The sequence below is a fragment of the Calidris pugnax genome, unplaced genomic scaffold (assembly GCF_001431845.1).
Source record: "Calidris pugnax isolate Ruff unplaced genomic scaffold, ASM143184v1 scaffold8, whole genome shotgun sequence".
NCBI lineage: Eukaryota > Metazoa > Chordata > Aves > Charadriiformes > Scolopacidae > Calidris > Calidris pugnax.
In genome coordinates this window covers 10,950,939-10,972,124 of record NW_015090830.1, presented here as the reverse complement: position 1 = coordinate 10,972,124, position 21,186 = coordinate 10,950,939, and positions in this window count along the sequence as shown.

Below are 21,186 nucleotides of genomic sequence, written 5' to 3'. Positions count from 1 at the left end.
AGATGTAATTCAATGACTTTTTTTATAAGATCATGGTAAGTTAGCTATTCAGCAATATATCAGGCACCCAAGCATTTTAATTCATTTACAGTGAATCACCACAAAATAATTATATGCAGCAAGATAAGTAGAGAATAGAATCTTTTAAAAATATTTTAAATGTAACCTGTATTATAAAACCCTCTGTTATATGATATATTCTTACATATTAAATAAAGAAACCAATCAAAAGCTCATATTGGCTCTAGGCATATCATAGTAAGTTAGTGCTTAATGTCCGTTAAAAACAATAAATTTATTTTCTTCCTCTTCCATCTAAAAGAAATGAACACCTTCTTGATGTTTATCAGTTTCCATAGGAAAATATCAGTATAACTGATCATAGAGAAATCCAACTGGCTAACAGGACTATGACTAATTTCTCTAATAGCAGAAACACTTCTCTTTTTCACTCAAAAATACACTTTGAATGCACATGGAGGGAAAGTCCTCACTGTTATTTGTACTTATATGTGATAGTAAATTCTTTAGATCTAGAATACTTTCCGATTAAGGGAAGTCATACTTCATTTCAGGCTGGCTACTTGTACAGAAAATGTAAGCAAATGTGGCAGAGTCATGATTTAGTAAACAAGATTCCAATTCATACTGTAGTCATATGAGACTGCCAATCAGGCTTGTAGTGTGGACAAATTCATACTTAGTTGCTTTCCAGAATGATTAAGGAAATGGATAAAAATATATAGCAAATCTAGAGAGAATCAGGAAAATAATTTAAGTCTCCTATCTTCTATCTGGTGGCAAAACGTTATTTCTTCCTCAGCTTCTGAGCAACAGGAAATGAAAACAAACAAAAAATTTGTCAATATGATTATATTCAGCATGAAGACAATAAAAACTGCTTCTCCTGGTGAGAGAAATTTGTGGTTTCATCCTTTGCTCCACTGTCAAAGAATAGTTCTTCCTCTAAGTTAATAGCATTTTAAAAACTCATTTCAGGGAAAGAAAGTATCCTGAACAGACTCATTTCCAATCAGTTCTTTTAAGTGCTAGTTCATAAATGCATTACTACCTTGTCTCTCTTTTTGATAAATACAGCCAAAGCCTTCTCTGACCAAAAAAAAAAAAAAAAATGCAGAATTTAACTGGATAATGAATGTTTAATATGAAAAGAGTAGCCTGCCTTTCAGCTGAAATACCTCTGAAGTGTTTATGTAAAGCATAAAAGCAAGACATCCAGTTCACTTTAGAGTAAATGAAAGATCATAGCATCAGAATATCATGTTTTTACTGAAAAAAGAAACCCAACACCAAACAAAAAAAAACAAAACACAGTAATTATTCCTGAAATCCAGCAACACAAATTTACACCATGTATTGGCACTGTGTGGAGTGCAGAACTAAATAAAGCCTGGGGAGATTTGGATTCATATTCATATATGTGTAATATTCCCAGGTTCTTCCTTCAGCCACTCTGTGGCTTCCAGACCCTGATGGACTATTCTGTCACTCAAAACATCCAGCTACTGGCTGGGCAAGCAGCAGCCGACTCTGGGGCTAAATTCCATACCACTATTAGACAAATATTTCTATGACGATGGGTTTTAGCCAGCTCTGTGGCCAGTTAATCTGTTAGACTTGCACTGGTGGTACTGATTTATGTCCTTTTCCTTCCATCTGCTATTTTTAGAAAGCCTGCAGGAACTCAGTTAATTGGGACTACTATTCTTCCTTCAAATTCCTTTGAAATTAGCCCAAGAAATTTCAAATTTATAGGGAGGAATTATATGATTATATGACTTTTCTAAACTTTGCTTTCTTAGTAGTCTAAAGAGCATTTTCTTCCACAGATGAGCTTGCATGCTCCACAATTGCCTAAACAGCGTAGCGTCTCAGCTGTTAATATTCCACTATTCCTCATAAACCTAGGCACAGAAGTTTGAATTCAGAGGGCTCAGAGTTCATTTTAGCTTCACATTCAAAGATTAATTAAACCTAGTCACTAAGCCTTAAGAAAAGGAAGATGAAGATAGTCTTCTGCATATTTAAAGCCTCCAGTGAGAGCAGACCAGAGTATAGATTTTTTTACCTGTTTTACTAGACTAATTCCTAAAGGATAATTACTAATATTACATCTACCACTGTGTGCAGTGACAATCTACCTTTAAAAGAGCTACTTGAGCATTTCTTTGCCTAAAGAGAAAGCAGCAAGTTTTAAAATTAGAAGCATACTCTACTGAGACTCAAGTGACAGATTCAAACCTTGAGAATGTCATGCAGCAGAAAGCTGGGTAGTTAGACTGTGACAGTGCGAGATGCTTCCACTGGCAGAAAGTGGAACAGGGCAGCCTCCTGTCAGAGAAGGTAGGAGGAAATTTGTCCTAAAAGTCACAAGGGAACCAGAGTAACAAGGTAGCAGTGGGAACACCGCGAGGCTAATAAAAATCTGGGTTTGGGAAAGAACTAGTGTAGAGCAAGAGACACAATACACGTACAGCAACAGGAATGGCAAGGTAATTGCATAGCACAATATCTATGCAAGTTTCTTAAAATATATATTTTTGTGTCTGTGTGAAAGAAACCCACAGAAGAAATTATTTTTCTGATTATTATTTTTTTAAAAAACAGTTGAGGAGAAGAATCCATCCACCTGTTTCCTATAGTATAGGTCACAGCATTATTCTTTCCTGGTGCTTGGATGGTGAGAAACAGTCTTTGTAACTCACTGAGCCTTTAAACAATATTCAAAAAGCTAACTGCTCAAATGCAACGGTCACAGAAGGGCTGCTGTTTCTTCTGTTAGCCAATGTTTTGTTATCACCATTTTGAATTATGGTGTTTGTTCAATTTGGATACCTCCAACCCTATTGGGTAACCTAACAGTGAAAGATGCCAAATAATTTTTCCTTGCTAATAATAGTAACAAAAAGTGAAGCCTTTCAGAAATCTTTCATAGCAGGATCCACACAGTAATCACGCACCAATTTTACATCTGTTATATGGCAGGATAGGTGTCCACAAAACAAAAAGGATCTCTGATTTGATAGTCAGATGTGATGAAATCGTATGTGTATTATTCCCCAAGCTTGACTAAATGTAAATGGTCAGGCTCATATTTCTTTAAATGCTGTGTTTCAATATAGGTTCTTAGAATTTTTCTGTAATGATAGCAGATCCATATCTACACTATTTAAGCCCGCTAAGCATCCTTCTCATTTTTGCTGACCTCTGAGAAGTTCTACACAGGCCAGAAGTAGAACAACCACTAAATAACAAAAATATAACTACTCAGTGAATGCAAATAAGAATCTGCCTGCAATAGATACTCAGATGAATGACTTGCACACACACTGGAGCACAAAAATATTTTCAGATTATAATGCACTTCACAAATATAGCCTGACTCTATGGCAGATGAGTACATAAGCATGAACCAATTTATTTTTGTCATCTAAGTTGCCTATTTTTCCCATGTAATTTACTTCAGGTTTTGATAGGTCTTTTATATTATTTATTTTGCATTAGTCCCTTCAGAAGAGGTCTTAGAGTAATCAGGAAAAAATAGTTTTAATGGTTATTTTGACAATAGCAATGTAATTATTTTAATGACATGGTTATTTACTTTCTGAAAATTACATGAAAATTGAATTGGCGAAATCATAAAAACTACCTTCTTGCATCTACCAAGTACCATGTAATTACAAAATAATTGCTTATTTCTGTATTCTGTAAACTAGTTTACCAAGATATCCCCACCTCTCCTTTGCTTTTAATTGAAAGCTATGTAATAAAATGGCTACATTTACAGATCCGTTGAAAACAGTTGCGCTTATCTGTATGCAAACTGAAAGCAACAGGCACCAGTAATATTTCATATTTACAGAACTCCTTACTACTAAAAGGGGCTGTAAGTCCTTGCTAGCTATGCAAAACCAATGCATCCTCAGTGACTTTCAGCCACCTCCAAACAGGCTGGGCATTAGTTGATGCACTGAAAAGTATATACAGTTAGAGACACAAGAGAGTTGTGGCAAAGGACTGTGGCACAACTCAGTGAGTGGTCCCATTAAATGCTATGGGACCTTTAGCATCTGCAAAAGAATTTGATTTTCAAGGTCTGACAACAAACCACACTTTATCAATTCCTGAGATCAATGGTGGTGGTTGTTCACAATTTCAGCAGTGCCTGATTGAGATGTTCTGAGAACTCAGTATAGCTCTCAAGATGTTGAGACAAGTGAAGCATAGACTAATAGAGTAAGGGTGAAAAACATGTCGATTTAAATAGATCAATCTGTCAGGCTCTGAAGACAAGGAGAAAGCTTCAGTCATTGCTGGTTTTATAGAACAGGTAGTAAATGATACATTCCATGGCTGAGTCTAGCATTGCCAGGTTTAGAAGTTCTAGAGACAGTAACAAAGCAAAATCCAGAGAAAGAATTTTCACCCAGAGAAAGGGTGAAAAATTATTTTCTGTAGTTGCAGTTGAGGGACGGGAAGCATTTTTCATAGAAACTGATATATGATAAGCATTCAAAACTTTCAAAAACAGGACACTTATTTAAATGCCTAATTAGCAGCATTTACGCTGAAAATCTTGGTATTAAGTCAAAAACATCAGTACTTATAAGAAATATCTCTGTGCAGGCCCCTCACAAACATGTCCGTGTTACTTAAAGAATAAGGTGCGTGACAGTTATGGCAGTTATATTTAAGCTTGTTCCAGTACAGAAGATAAGACCTGCATATACCTTGAAATGCCTTCCAGGTTTATGTTTTCAGAACACTGTAGGAGCTGCCCTCAACTTGAGCAGTTCTGACATTCAGTATGTACTTAATTGGTGAACTTATTCTGCACTGTCCACCTCTGTTCACCGAATAATCATTTTCAAGACATTCATCAGCACGAGCTATACTCATTTTTTTGAAGAATATAGTTTCACCCAATCCAATGAACCAACACAGGAAGATCTGTCCCTCCTGGAAGTGGTAAAGCTACCCTTCTGCTCCATCTCCACACCTCATACTTCATGGTATGCTTCCACCACTTACTTTGTGCTTAGTCCTGTGCCCTTATCTAAGCCTCCTGTAAGGAAATTTAATTCATTAAGATGACAGAAAGTTAAGTGGGGCGCAAAAAAAGAAAATAAAGGGGCCAGTTAAATGAGTTAAATACTCTAAATACTCAAAAGTGTTTGGTAGGTCCTTGATCTAACAAAAAGGAAAGGCCATCAGTGTAGGATGCAGAGGGGAAGATAGAAAATAATATAATAAAATAAAAGAATATAAATATAAAATAAATATAGATAAATATATAAAGCATAATATAGAAAAAAAGAAAGCCTCTTTCAGCTATAATAGGTTCTTATATCAACTTGGTTGCTAGGGCCTGACAAAGGGTTTGTGATAAACCTATGTCATTGGGACTGATTTAATCTATAGATACACCCCACCTTAGAAAAGGAGGGAAAACATGTAGGTACTAAATACACCTGGTGAGGATAGTTTAATATATCTTGTACATAGTATAAATTAATACATTGACTTCAAAAGAATCAGTGTCTCTGTCCATCCCCCTCACCAAGGACAGATGTCTTCTAACTCTTTGGGAAGCCATCCTCAAAAGCCAGGTCTCCTGAATCCTTGATATTATTTTATTTTTCTCTTCTTTTTTTAATTTCTTTTTTCTCCTTTTTTTTTTTTTCTGGTAAAGCATCAGCTTCTTGCATTTATGGTAAATATTTTGGGCAAGATATTAATGGCAGCCATTTTAGATTGAGGTACCCTGTTCTAGGACAAGCATTCTTAAATGCAACTTTGATGACTAACCCACAGACACACTGAGAGCGAGAGGTCATGCACCCTTCCTCTTTTCCCATCCAGCTCCTACCTTGTTTCCTTTCACCTTGTTTTGGATCTCCTGTAAGATGCTTCAACAACTTAGTGTGCTCAAAGTCTAATTTAACACAAAGTAGACAGCCAACTGAGGGATCCAGCAAACTCCACAGTAGCACAGGGAAGGGGTAGGACTGTATAGCTAGGAGCAGAGAAGAAAAAGCAGAGAAGAAATAGGGAAAGACTATGGAAACAAGCTGTTAGAAAGGCTAGCATACTTCAGTAACTGCAAAATCACAGAATGATTCACAAACAAACCCAAGACCGTTCTGTCCACCTCCACACTAGCCAGGCACAAATCAGCTTCACTCCAAAAGTAGTGTTATCATTTTATCCTCCCACCAGGGATTTTCAGCTACAGCACAGCATAGCTACAACTGACACAGTTATACAATTTTCCTTTAAGAGTTGGCTTGCATCATTTAGCTTGAAATATAGGCAGAAAGTTCTTACTTGCCTGAGAAACACAATACTAGGTACACCTTTGAATACCTCTGACTAGGATTTATAACATTCACAAAATACTAAGCAGGGAGGATGCCTGCGCCACCCAATGGATAAAGTTGAAGAAAATATAGACTGAAAAATTTTCTCTCCATCAGACTTAGATGCCGGCCTTAGATGTACACCCTGAAACCAGTTAATTCATTGTCACATAGTTTTTTGCTAGAGATGGATGACAAAACATAATAAAAAGGGAAAACAAAAGTTCTAGTATTCTTGAATTAGTTTCCTCCTCTCCTTATTTCTGAATTTGTAAATCTTTCATGCTGAAGCCAGTGCTATGAATGTTGTTAGTACACTACCAGGACTGGGTCACTTAGACAGCTCGACACCTCCTATTACAAAATACTAAAAACTTAAGTATCTTAAGTCCTTCTACTGATCATGCCCAGAACTGCCCCCACAAAACCAAGATATTTTAATACCTGATTTCAGATTTATAGAGAAAGCATATGCACTGAAGTATTTTAGATTTCCTGCTCAAATTGTGCTTAAAGCACATGTCTTTTCATCTTAATTCATCTTTTTAATAAGTTTCAATGTAGATTCACTGAAAAGAGTTCTTTGCATTATTCCACTCTAACAGCATATTGATCCTGACTGAGAAACAGTTGTACTCTTAGAAGTCAGTGATCCACATAACAGTTAACTTGAGCAGGCACAGGCCTCTGCTGTACTGCCTGTCCACCGTGGTTTCAGGCTGGGCTGTGCTGCACGGTCCCTTGGCTGCAGGACAATATCACCCAACTCATCTTAACTGAGGAGCACACAGGCAGCTCCCACTTGGTACCTGCAATTACAGCACCGGCCTGGACTGGCCTTAATCTGCTGCAGAAGGCAGCTCTTATAAGAGCATCCTTTACAAACAGAGTTGTTTTATTGTGAAGACATTACACAATAGCTCAGATGACCAAAAGGGAGACCCTCTCTTCATGGACAACATCTGCTCTCCACGGCACCATGGGAAAAATCCATCCAGGCTCCAACTGATGCTGCATGAATGTGGGGTGCCCAGCATCTGAAGAGATGCTAGACTTTCTCACTGTTTGTATTTCTCTTCTTATTCTGTCTTATTAAAACAGCTATCTTATTAAATCATTTGTTGTTGGGCTTTCCTTATTGAGATCCAGAAAGAGCCCTGCACCAACTCTCTTGCTCACTCCCTCTCAGCACCACCACCATCACCTGATGCAGTGCAATACAGTTAGTCACCTAGTGTTTCTTCTTCACAGTTTCAAACCAGGAGACCTAAATGATTTTAGAAGCAGTTTCAAAGCAGCATGCTGAAGTGAGGGAGACAGACTTCTGTTTTATACAAATAAGAGAATGCAGGTGGCTTCTATCAAAAAGCGCCTGCTATAAAGAGGAGGAAAAAAAAAAAAAACCCAAAAAAACAACTGAGAAACTAAACTTATAGCTGAGTTTTCATCTGTGTCATCCAAGAAACTTTGTGGAAACACTCTAGACTATAAACTTTGCATTGTCTCTACTTGTTAGTAATAGGCAACTATATATAGTCGAAAACTGCTATAATACTGACAGCTTGATATCTGAGAAATTGTCTTGATATGGAACACTTTAGTATGATTTTTGAGACAGTACGAACACACTACAAAATGAGGATCCTCAGTACTTTGTCAGGTCAGAAAAGGTCCAATGCTGCTTATATTGTTTATTGTTTTGCTAACCACTCCTCTTTTGTTTTCAGCAAAATGTTCTTCCCATTTCACTTCAGTTTATCTTTTACCTTATCTTCTAAATCTTCAGTTGTTTGCTGCATTTTACTGGCATACAAGTGCAACTACATAAGTTTTTGTTTGCCCTTTTCAAGGCCATGTTGCTGATACTTATAGAAAATGTTTTTTGCATCAGCATATTTATGTCACTGTACCAGACATTACAAGCTCTTGGATTTGTTCCCCGGATTATTTATGGGATGTATTACACTAATTCTAACTGGGATTCCAATTTGTCAGTAGGCAAAAATTCCTATGAGACTATCCTCCCTGACACATACAGTACAGGGCAGGAACAATTAGCCTGGATTTTCCCTCTTATAGCCCAGTCAAGTTCATCATTAGCTAAACAGTTGTCTTCTGAGCAGCAACCAAAGAATTACTTTTCCCTGGCTAGACTATTATACTCCAAATACTAAATATAACATTTTTTTGCAAAGTAACTGGAAAGTGTAGATGTTTATCACTCTGTAAAAGTTTGAGTTTCACTGGAACAGTTGAGCCTTCAGAACTTCACTGTAAGTCATGAGGACAAAGATTTGGAACACTGGTATGAGATGGTCAAATTGGTAAGCTTAGTCCTGTGATAAAAAATGAGGTATAAATCCAATAAGTCGTAAATGCTATAAATTGAAGCTATCTTAACTTGCTGAGAAAGATGACGTCTAAGTTCTAAGCAGAAATAGATGTTGGAGTGAGAAGTGGCGTTGTAAAAAGGAAAGAGAAAGAAAAAGAAGAACTTAATTTCTTTTCAAAGTGGATCTAAATAGCAATCATGAGTTTACTTTCCCATGTACTTTTGCTCCCTCCCCTGTTCAGTTAGTAGAGAGAAATTAAATTCTTAACAAATGTATGAGAGTCGATGCACAGGCTTATTAAATGCAATGTTAGTTAAAAAAAAAATCACGTGATTTTTAAGACTGAGGACTGAGCATATCTGATTATTTGCGGTGCATCTAAACAATCATTTTCATTTCTCCAGAGAACAAAAAAAAAAAGATAAAAAACTTCCTTAAGACTCTGCAAGTTCAATCCCATAAAGATATGTCCCTGGTAATAAAGACCTCTCTTTTAAAAGTTTTGTTTTATAACTTACTGGTAGAAGAAGACCATCTAAGAAAATTGAGTGTCACATTTGTCACATGAGATTGGAGACATACTCATTCTGATATATTTGAAGAAACAGGAAAGAAAGCAATAGAAGCAGGAAAATCTGAAAGGGCTTCCTGGCAGCCGACTCATTAGATTTCAGGCAGACTCCAGGGAGGCTGTACTGCAGAGGTAGCTGTCTTCAGGAATGCTCAGGGAGGACAAGCACCTTTTCCTCCAAGGACTTCTAATTTCAAAACCCAAGCAACTGAAAAACTGACCTGCAATTCTATGGATGAAAATTAAACCCCACCTGTGGAGTGGAAAGTTCAAAATGCTCAGTAACAATGGTCAGACACCTGCATCTGGCAAGAAAAGTTCTTCCTGATGTACTGGAGAACAGCAACAGAACTGACAGCAGAGCAAATGGGAAGATGCTAAGTAAGATTTCATAAGCAATAAAGCTTTTAAGTTGTACCTAAGCTATTTGACTTACTGGAATTTTGTAATAACACTTACCAAGATCTTCCCTCATTTTAAAATTAATTTTAGGACCCTTAGTTTAATAGTAACATTCTAAAATAATAATAATAAAAATTTAATATTAAAATCCATTATTTTAATAATAACTACTGGCAAAGCACTGATAAGCCACTATAAACAGTGATTTTGAGATATTTTTAATTTTGCATTATTTTAATACAAAGGATTCACACAGTATAGAACCACCATTAAATCTCAAAGCCTACGCTAATCCGATTTTGAAGACAGTTAAATTCTATACTTAAAAAATAATTTCCATTTCACTGTCAATCTCTGATTTTATATTCTTGAGAATATTAAACCAGGAAATGTTGATTACTACAGTCAATGCAATAGTTATCTATCTGGAATTAAACATTTACCTCTCTAGAGACCAGACTGAGATCTTGACTGGGACAGCCTTTTAGTGTAGGTATTAACTGAAGAATAACAAGTTTCTTTTGATAATTCTTTCTTTCTTTTTTTCCTCTTCACGTTTATTTTTTTATTGGTGTAAGATATCTACTGAATTTAAGATAACAGTGTTTTGTTTAAATGTTTTATGCTGTGCTAACAGCAAGCAAATCTTACCCTTTTGTCCCATGTAAAATCACCAAAATGTTTGAAACGTCTGTATTTTAGGGTTGCCTTCACTCTTGCCTCTGGGTGCGCTGCTGCAAAGAACAGTAGTTTATGGTATCAGTAAGGCTGCAGCTTGGTATAAATTGGTCTTTTCATTACTTGTCATTAGAATCATGTCAACCAGTGAGAGAACAAGACAAGGAAAAAGGTTTTTGACTCAGATAAAACTGAATACATTACTGAAATAATGCAATAGATGCAAATATTTTATTTCATTGATCTAGACATTAGAAGCATGGTTATCAAGGTGTCTTATTGCAGGAGCTTAAGTTAACAATTGAATGCACTGGTATCTCTACAATGTCAGTAGGTAAAAAAAAAAAAAAAGAAAAAAAAATTATCTTCAGTATATACATACCTTCATAAAAGCCATACCTTCAGGCAATCTCTAAACCAGAGATGAAGAAGAGGAAGCTTAACTAAAAATGTATAGATAAGCAGACAAATTCTTCCTCTGATTTTAAGCAACAGTTTAAAAATAAAATGAAGGTACCCTTAAAGATAATCTCACAACTAAACAGGTCCTTATCCATCCTATTTCACCATTTGATAGAAAGATCACAGAGGACTGATAAGTATTCAGGGTGAGACATTTGCATAATAAGGGAACCACCACACCTACACCACTTTTCATCTGCACATTGACTTAAATTTAAATTCTGTATAAGGACATTGATGTTCTAGTCCCAAAAATAAATACATCAATAACATTACCAAATTCTAAGTGGAAAGGATTTTACAGCCTTTAATTAAGAACAGGTACATATCACAGAATCACAGAATGGTAGGGGTTGGAAGGGACCTTTGGAGATCATCTAGTCCAACCCCTCTGCCAAAGCAGATTCCCCTAGAGTAGGCAGAACAGGAACACAAACAGTTGGGTTTTGAATCTCTACAGAGAAGACAACTTCACAACCTTTCTGGGAAGCATGTTCCAGTGCTCTGACACCCTCAAAGTAAAGAAGCTTTTCCTCATGTTGAGATGGAACTTCCTGTGTTCCAGCTTGCATCTATTTCCCCTTGTCCAGTCACTGTCCATCACTGAGAAGAGCCTGACCCCATCCTCTTGACACCCACCCTTAAGATATTTATAAGCATTGATAAGATCCCCTCTCAGTCTTCTCTTCTCCAGGCTAAACAGCCCCAAGACTCTCAGCCTTTCCTCATAAGAGGGGTGCTCCATTCCCTTGATCATCTTCATAGCCCTCTGCTGGACTCCAGTAGTTCCCTGTCCTTCTTGAACTAGGGGACCCAGAACTGGACAGAGTACTCCAGATGTGGCCTCACCAGGGCAGAGTAGAAGGGGAAGAGGACCTCCCTCAACCTGCTGGCCATGCTCTTTTTGATGCACCCCGGGAACACATTGGCCTTCCTTGCCACAAAGGCACATTACTGGGTCTGGCTCTGTCTCTCCTGGTAACAACCACTGAGAATTGAGGAGGAATTCCATTAGACAAATCCAAACTTGAAAGAAAAAAATGATCTCAAGATTTCAGTTATAGGAAAAGATGCAATCCTTCCCTTAAATTTCAAGTGTTTAATTTCTTTATTCCATTAGCACTGGTGCATCAGTCTGGATTTTGTTTCAGTCAATTAGCCTTTGTCATTAGCCCAACTAGCAATTTAATCAGATGAAACCAAATGTTCAGATTGAACGCTTGAGCAGGGTGTTTTGGGCCATAACTGTGAATTCTGAACAATGACAATGAATAGAGCCTGTGAGAGCCATTCAGGAAACCGTCCAGCCTTGCAGCTCATCGCTGTGCTATTATTGCCCCTACTATCTCACTTTGACCAAAGAGAAAAGTCTTCTGGAACTCCAGCTCCCAGTTTTGCCCTTTCATCCAGTCAACAGGTTTAGCCATCACCATAACAATTCAAGGACTAAGGTACAATTCAGGTCACATCAGAAATGGGCCTAGAACCAAGACTTACTGTGGTCATGAGTGGAACACAGACAGGGGTGTAACATTATGAGTGGCGTAAACAAAAACTCAGTGACAGCAAAACTCAGAAAACTGAGTCTAGGTTTTCTTAATGAAAACCAAGGCCATAACAATGACTCTCACACTGATACACGGTGTCTCACTTGCTCATTTTGGGCCAATTCAACTTCTTGAGCAGAAGTGTATATTCAGAGTATGCATAGCCTACTTCACCACCTGTCAGAATTTCCTGTGTATCGGGGACATCTTACAGAAGAAGCAGCTGAGAATTTTACACAAAGTTTAAGAAACAAATACTCACTGCTAACACATTGTTACATTTAAGTCTATTTCATATGTAAGGTATCAGTAAAAAGATCTTTTTAAGAATTCATTTTATGAGTTCAAATTTTAATTTATTAAATTTTATTAAACCTTTCCCCCCAAAAAAAGTTCTTACATGTATTAGAAGTTGTGTCCTTCCTATGTCTATTCACTGTTAGTAGAATAAACATTTTGTAAATTTGTCCGCAACAGATAAAACAATCCTTTTAATTTCTGTGACAGCTTTCTAAAACATCACTTCTATTCCTTAAGTGAGCACAGTAACTTTTAGATAATGAGTTATTTGAATGTGTTCACTAGAGAGGGAAGAAAGATGGGAATGAAAGAAGGTGTTTATATAATTTTTAATCACCCACAGAATAATCCACAGTATGTTTCAGGAGAGATAAAGCAGAAAATCAGACTAAAGTATATTATTGCACCAGCAACCTAGAAAATAGGTATATTCAATGACAAATGACAAATTCTGTTTTGTTTACATATCTACTTCATGTCTTCCCACTTATGTTAGATCTTCTATTAAAGGGAGAGATGTGTCCAATACTAGAATTTGAGAAAACAGCAGGGAGAAAAAAGTATCTACTACGCCCAGCTTCTTTTACAGAATCAGATGCATAAAAGAGAGACAGGAAAAACTATTCCTACCACAAAGCATATTTGTTGAAAGGAAATGCCATCTGGAAAATGTAATTATTAAGAATATGCTCTTAAGGAAAATGTTTATATCCTATCTTAGGTTTGGCAAGCTTGTTGAATACCAATAAGAACAATGGAAGTGGAAGTGTCATGTTAGATACCAAATATATTTGTTTAAATACAAACTAGAAATTTTGTCTCAGATTACTATAAATTAATGGAGGTTTTGCTCTTTCAAGTAATATGTATTTAAACACGTAGAATAACAACATTCTTCTGATAAGCAGTAGGCTATTTGCTGTAGCTTGGGGCATTCTATCAGGTCCAGGCATTTTCTCAAATATACCTTCTTACAGTGTGTTGATTATAGCAAAAATACTGGCACATTTTGAACTAAATACTTTATTTTTTTGTCTGATTTTCTTTACTATGAACTATTTTAATGGACACCAAACAAAGATATCAGCTGAGATGGGTAAACACAGTAGGTTTAGATTCCTCCCACTGACATGGAAACGTGGCCAATCAGTTCATCTGCTTACAGACACCTTATTCACTGTTAAATGATAATCATTTGAACAAAGAACATAATTTTGAGTCTTAGGAAATCTGCTTGAAAAAGACATCATTGTTATGATTTAGAGATCTTCAATAGGCAGGCTGTAACAATGAATTTCAGGCATTCTCTTAAAAAATATCACCTTTATCTGAGATAACTATAAATGACTACGTTGGAAATATGCTTGTAGCTTATGTTGGGTATGTCTTCAGACCAGGCATAATTCAATGCTAGTCAAGTAAGCCTCCTCCTATAAACCCATGCAAGCTATTCATCAGTTAGATTAATCTGCAGTTATTTTCTTAAGATATATATTAACAAAACAAACAAAAAATGTACTGTATTTGCATTTCAGTGAGTAGCACACAATACCTGAGTATGACCCATATCCATGTTGCTGTTTAAAGATCATTATCATAAAATATTATTAGCATTATTATAACAGAATTCTCCAAAATTTCTATGCTTTGTGTTACAGCTAGTGCAAAGAAAGAAAATACTATAAAGAAGAGCTACTGGATTCCAATATATGATACATGAATTATTGTAGCTGTACAACAAAATCAAAGCTCCAGAATGTGACTGTACCAAGATACAATGACTGTAAAATGAAAAGACTAGTGAGACTAGTGAGGAGAAAGTGTGGTCCATCAAAGGACTGATGAAAAATTCATATGAAATACATTTGTACAGACTAGAAAACACTTAAATTGTCTTTACAGGTAAAAAAACAGGAACTGAACATGAGATTTTCTTAATGACTGGAGTGTGGGAACTTGGTGAATTCATGATAATAGTCATTACACCCTTTTTTTAATGGTTGTATGTATTAAAGAGCATGAAAACCAGCAAGGGAACATGAGAAACAATGTATTAGAATTTATTAAACTCTTGGAAAGGAGAGCTGTGGCTTTATTTAGATTGAAGCTGCTGGACAATGAGACCACTGTTCTGATCTCCTCTAAATGGTAATTTAACACTGTCCTAAGTAAGCAGTCTGCATGGTGAATTCACTGCTGTCACGGTTGAAAAAGACAATCCTCTATGAGAAAGACTGGAGCAGCTAGAAGCAGACTAAGAGAATAAGCCACTGCACTTTACAATGACAGTATAGACTGAAGTACATACCTATCACCTATCCTCATAGTGGTCATGGGGATATAGCAACTAGTGTTAACAGTGACATTGAGCAAGCAATTACTGGCATAAGCATGTTCAAGAGTAAAATATCATGGTATGAACTTTCTGTTTCACTTTTATGGTGAACAAAATGTAATTAGTTCTTACTAAAACACTTCCCTAAAGGGTATCCCTAAGATTATTCTATTTTATATATATATACATAGATATAAATATTTATATATAAATGCAAAGGAAATAGACTGTAACAATAGCTTGGAAAAACTGGTGTCAGTGGAAGATAATCACCCTTTAGGAAAGGGTTTGTTTGGAGGGTTTTTTATTACCTAATTTTAATTAAATTTAATTTTAATAATACCTAATTTTATTACCCTAATTGGATTTTTTATTACCATCCAAGATCAAGAGCTAGGATTTTCAAATGAGCCAACCAAAAGTTTGAAAGATGCAGTCAGAGAAATGTGAGATACCTCTATCAATTGTGTAAATGCCATTTCACTTTTGATAAATTTGTTCTTATAAGACTGTCTACGAATGCCTTAACATTGTCTATCAAGTCAGTTAGTATAAATATAAACAGAAAAAAAAACAAAACTTTTTTCCTAAAGTGCAGGCCCTATAGAACATGTGTATCTATATTTAAATCCTGGAACATTGTCATGTGTGATATAAGGTTAAGGCTCCTTTCATCCTTGAGGGAAGGGATAAAATTAAGAGCATTTCAACATTACATGGAAGTACTTACCAAGAGAGAGGAAGGGAGGGGATCCAAGCTATGCATTTGTTACATTCATTTTGAAATGCATTATGCCTGAATGTGTGAAATTTCAGTTGATTGTATTACAACAATTATGTTTTCAGTCTCCTTGAAATAAGCTTCTGTAGCCCCTCAATATTTTTTACATTAGAAGACAGAGTGATACTCATCTGAGTTCTTTTGAAGTGGTGCTCAGAAAGAAGGTATGAAATGAACAAAACTGAGTTAACCTTTGAAGAGCTGGTCCCCTACTTTCATTTCTTCTGTTTGCCTCTGGGCAGCAGCATATGTCAATAACTTATTTCTGTGTCCTGTTTCAACAGATCACCATTGCAGTATGAGGGTACACAGCAGTTGTTGCTTGTATTCACCTGAAATATCCATTACATTTCAGAGGTTACACTGCCTGCCTGTAACCTTTTTAAGGTCAGCAAAAAACCTGTTTACCCGATGAGCTCTAGAAAAGAAGCAAGATGCTAGTTTAAAAATAAGTATGTATATATATGCATCAAACCAAGTCCTGGGACCAAATTAAGGACCCCTCTTCAAATGTCACTTATAATTTTGCTGGCTGACTTCAATGAAACCACTTCTGATTTGGTCCCCTATGACATAACAACACTGTGAGCTGTAATAGATCACTGTGGAAGGTTCTCATTCTCTGTGCTAAAATGAATCTCCCTGCAGGCATGCTTAAGGCTCTTTTGCTTTAAGCTTCTCCAGTATTCACCTAAAAAGCTGCAGTGTTTTTAGCCATACTAAACTTATTTCTGAAGCACCACCAGTAAGGGGATAAAAGATAAGGAGACTTAAATACTACCTTGTGTGCACTGGGATCCAGCCTTTACTTTTTAAGGACTTTGTCTTTTCCAAAATAAGGTTTGACAGAATAAAAGATCTTTCAAAGTGCTAAAACATGGTAAAACATCTGCACAGTGCCTCTGTCTTTAGTTTCTTCACTGTTGTGGAAACACTGCAGAACAGAGATTACAGGGTGGGAGTTTGTTTTGAGGGTTGTTTGGGTTTTGCTTGTTGTTGCTGTTGTTTTTTATCCACAAATAAATTCTCAAAGATTTATTATTTTTTAGATTTTTTAAATGAACCAACCCTACTGACTGATTTTGAGAAAATAGAAGCTGCTTCCAAGGCTTCAAACCATAATGTAATAAACTGTCTCAATTTTGAGGCAAGTGTACTGAAAAGAAAATCCTTCAAAAAATAAAACACATGTTTTTCACATTGGCTTCTTTGACTATGCCAAGTTGTCATATCTGAATACATAGATTTTTGGTATACAGAACTCTGGTGAGCATTATGATTAGTTGTTATCTGACTGATTTTTGTTCTTTATGAAAGTCACATATGGCTTCTTTGACAGGATGGCAGTGGCAAACAAGCCAACTTGGAAGAGCTGTAAGACTTACGAGGGAAACACAAAATTCATGTTCAAGACTAATTTTTAAAATATTAAAAATATTCAGCCTGGTGAAGTTCAATAACTAAAATATTTGGGAAATCTAGACTCAACTGTCAAAAGGGTGCCTAACTTCAAGTTTGATTTAGAACTTTTATCTAAAATACAGGACTATGAAACCTCCATATTCCACTGAGGAAAGTTTTCAATGGTAAAGTAGTGAATATAAGTTTACCCGACACAAAAAAATCTGTGAGTACTGACAGAAAAGAAGAGTGTAGTTTCACTAATGAAGCTGATGCACTCACACCGTATAAGCCAAGTTCCCGTGCCCTCAACAGAGATGAACAAAATGTAGGGACTAGTACATGAGGCCCAGGAACCTCAGTGGCATTTAGATCACCTGAATATGGCCCACCCTGCCTATATTATGGAGAAGACAGCTGTGCTAAATGCAGTCCTCGGAAAATGTTCCAAATGTCTGAATTACCTTGTTTCAGACATTAAGAAAAATTGTAACCAGGAGAGACAGTAAAGATTTAAAACTAATTTAGCATTGGAGCAACTAAATTGACACCAGTCTTTTAAGAAACACAGCAGCAAAAATTCAACTCTTACAAGTCGAACAGACAAAAAGAGACATCCATTTTATGCACAGATTTTTCTACAGTACTGTAATTAACATTATGCCAACTAATGAAAACTAGAATTGAAAATAATGCTTAGTGAAGTATTTGCACAAACGGAGCATACAAAAGACTACATATCCCTTTTAGTGTTAAACAGCGATATTGACTTACATGTATAATAAATAGCTAGAAAAATAAACTTTCCAAAGCAAGAAAAATATTATTCTTGGTCATAATACACGATACAAATTACTACAGAAATTCTGTCTAGTGGTTTAGAGTAAAAGCATTTACAGAAATATTCTAAATATCCCATCAACAATGATTTACTCAACTAGCATATTACACAGCAGCTCAATGCAGTAAAGAGTGCTACTTAAGAACCAGCTGACATCACAAGTAAATTTTAACCCTTTCTTTCAGTGAGACCATGCTCTTTACTCTCAAAGTTGTATTAAAGTTGATGTTCCTCCCAGGAAAAACAGAAGGTTAAAAAAGCAAAGATGAAGGAGAAAGAATCTAGTACCTTGGTTGGTCGAGGGAGTCGGCCGACGGAGCGTCGGTCGAGGGCGTCTCTTTTGAGGTCATTGCGCCGGAGCGGCGGTCGAGGGCGTCTCTTTTTTGAGGTCACTGCATCCTTGAGACTTCTTTGGTCTCTCTGACAAAGCCTCTTATTTTGTCAGATTTTTCTCCTGAGCTACCTGTGTGGTCTACTGCGGTCTAATTCAGTTCTGTCTTACAGCATTTGTTTATTTCAAATCAGGAACCCAAAGATATCTATCGTTATATTAGATCTCCTCTTAGATAGCTTTCATGTATTGTTATTGACAGATCTCTAACCAGAATTTTTGTTCTCCCTTACAGCTTATTTTCATTTTAGCTACTTAGATGATACTTAGACTGCTTCATACAATTTCCGATGCATTTCTTGTATTTCTATGGGTTTTGGGACTATTCTAGTTCTGTTAAGAAAATCAATCAAAGGGAGATTATTGAGGTGATCATTTGATAATAACAATCATTACATTTAATAAGCTACCATATATATAGCTAACTATGGCATCTCTTTCTATCTGCACCCCAGAAAAATTACATTTCATTACCTACCCAGTCATGTTGCTGACAGAACAGATGTAGCTGCAGTCACAGAGCAGATACTGTTACCTCCAGTAAGGATTCGCTCCTCTGTTTCAAGCTCCACAACCTCTAAAGGGACAGCAAAAAAGCAGTAGCTGCAGCTCCTCCGGCTGCCTTTATGCCTTCTGGGGTATTGGCCCTGCCCTGTCCCAGGTGACTGTAGGGAGGGTGGTGGGCAGGGCCCGGGGTACATAAGCCACAGCCCCTGTGGAGGGAGCTCGTTCTGCTCTGGGACCTCTGTGGGGTTAGAGCTCTACTGAGTCTTTAGTGACCTGCAGCTTCGGAGGGGATTCAGCTGTGGGGGTAGGGGTGTTTGAGAGGAGCAGAGGTGAGAAGTCTGAGAAAAAAACCTATGGACCAGGTAAGGTTTAGTGGTATGTACAGCAGAAGGTAGACGGAGCGGCGGTCGAGGGTGTCAACCGACGGACTGTTGGTCGAGGGATAATCAGGATGCACATACCCATTAATAAACTCTTCTGACAGTATAATGCCTATAAAATTAAACTTAGTAAAAAGACTACTTCTTGATTAACGTTATTTATATACTACAGATTAATCAAGGAAAGATTCCCAGTATATTAATTAAACTGCTATCTATCATGTATGCTACTTATCACACATTGTAACAGCAGCCAACTACCTTGATGTTATACAGAATTTGACATTTTCTGTAATTGCTTATGAGGTTGATGGAAGTTTGATTTTGATGAAGTCAGTTCCTAGCACAGAAAAGCGCTGTCTGCAAAATGTTCTATAACTCTTTTTTTCTTACTGAACATACAGTAGCTGTATTCTGGACCACTGTTACCTACATTAAGATCTGTGTTTTGTTTGGGGCATTTGATGATTTTCTCTACAGACAGTCTGCAGCTGCTCTCATCACAAGGATTCTCTGCTGCTTTTCAATCCAGACAAAACTTCCTGGTTTCACAAGAAAGCCTATATACAATGGAAGGGTTCCCAGGAAATGAGACAGCCACACTGGCAACATTAATGTTATTTTTGTGGCATTTTATAAACTGAAGCAATCGAGAGTTGCTTATGTTTCATGTTAGATCAAGATCTATTTTTCCCCATCATGTAAACACTTTTAACAGTGGAAAATATGATTTAGTCATATGTAAGTGCATAAGATTTAATACCCTAATTACTTTGTCAGAAATCCAGTTTCAGTTGAAGTGTACCGTGTTATTGACCAGTCAATTGCATCAAGTTTTTCAAATTTAAAAGAAAGATATTATCTTTATATTGGCAAAATAATACAATAAATACAATCTCAAAGAAGAATTATCATTACCATTCATTTCTTGAACAGCAAAAAATAATTATTTGATTAAGTAACTGGCCTAAGATGATTTTTTCCCTTGTTACCAGTAGCACATTTTCCCTAACTGTTTTAACTCCAAATTCATCTGGTTAGGAGTTTTTCCAGCTGCCTGTGAGATAAGGCAACTAGAAATAAATTTCTAATTGGACAAAAGCGAAATATTTTTTTAGAAAAAACTGCACTTGTGGCACAATATATAGCATCAGAAAAAAATACCTGGAAATAACCCAAGTGACTTGTTTTAACATTTCTTAAAGTAAAATATAATAATTAAAAAAAACCCAAATCATTTCAGTGTGACACTTTTCCTTTAAGTTTCTCTGAATTTCTATTCAGAGCAATCAAAAAAGGTCAGCCTTAAAATGAATCATTACAGAAATTCTCAAAATTAAGTATTTCTGCTGACCCAAAGTATTTTGTTGCTTTACATTTCACAATACTTCACAAGTACATACTATTTCAGTTTTGTGCCTCAACTCATGTGACTGACCACTAAAACACTACATATGGAAGAAGACTCAGAGGGGATGGATGGTAAAGGGTGACATGACATACCCATGAAAGCTCAGGGAATACCACAGGCAAAACTGACCACAGCTTTTGCAAATAAGCTGACTTCAAGCCAACACAAAGGGAATCAAAAGGGGATTTATGTTTTAAGTAAACACCTATCAATAATTGAGTGGATCAACTGATGCTTCCTTGACTTCATTAAAAGAATGTAAATGTCTCCCAGAGTTAGCCAGGCTATCATGGAGGGGTGGGGTGGATACATGATTCAGCCCAACACAGAGTATAAAAGCTAGACAACTAGCAAAAGTATTTCAAAGAGAACAGTGAGCTTGAGCTGGCTTCAGCCCATGTATTCCCAGCAATTGTGAATCCCCAGTATCGTGATGGTGAGCATATTATAGAGGCCTATAATGGGA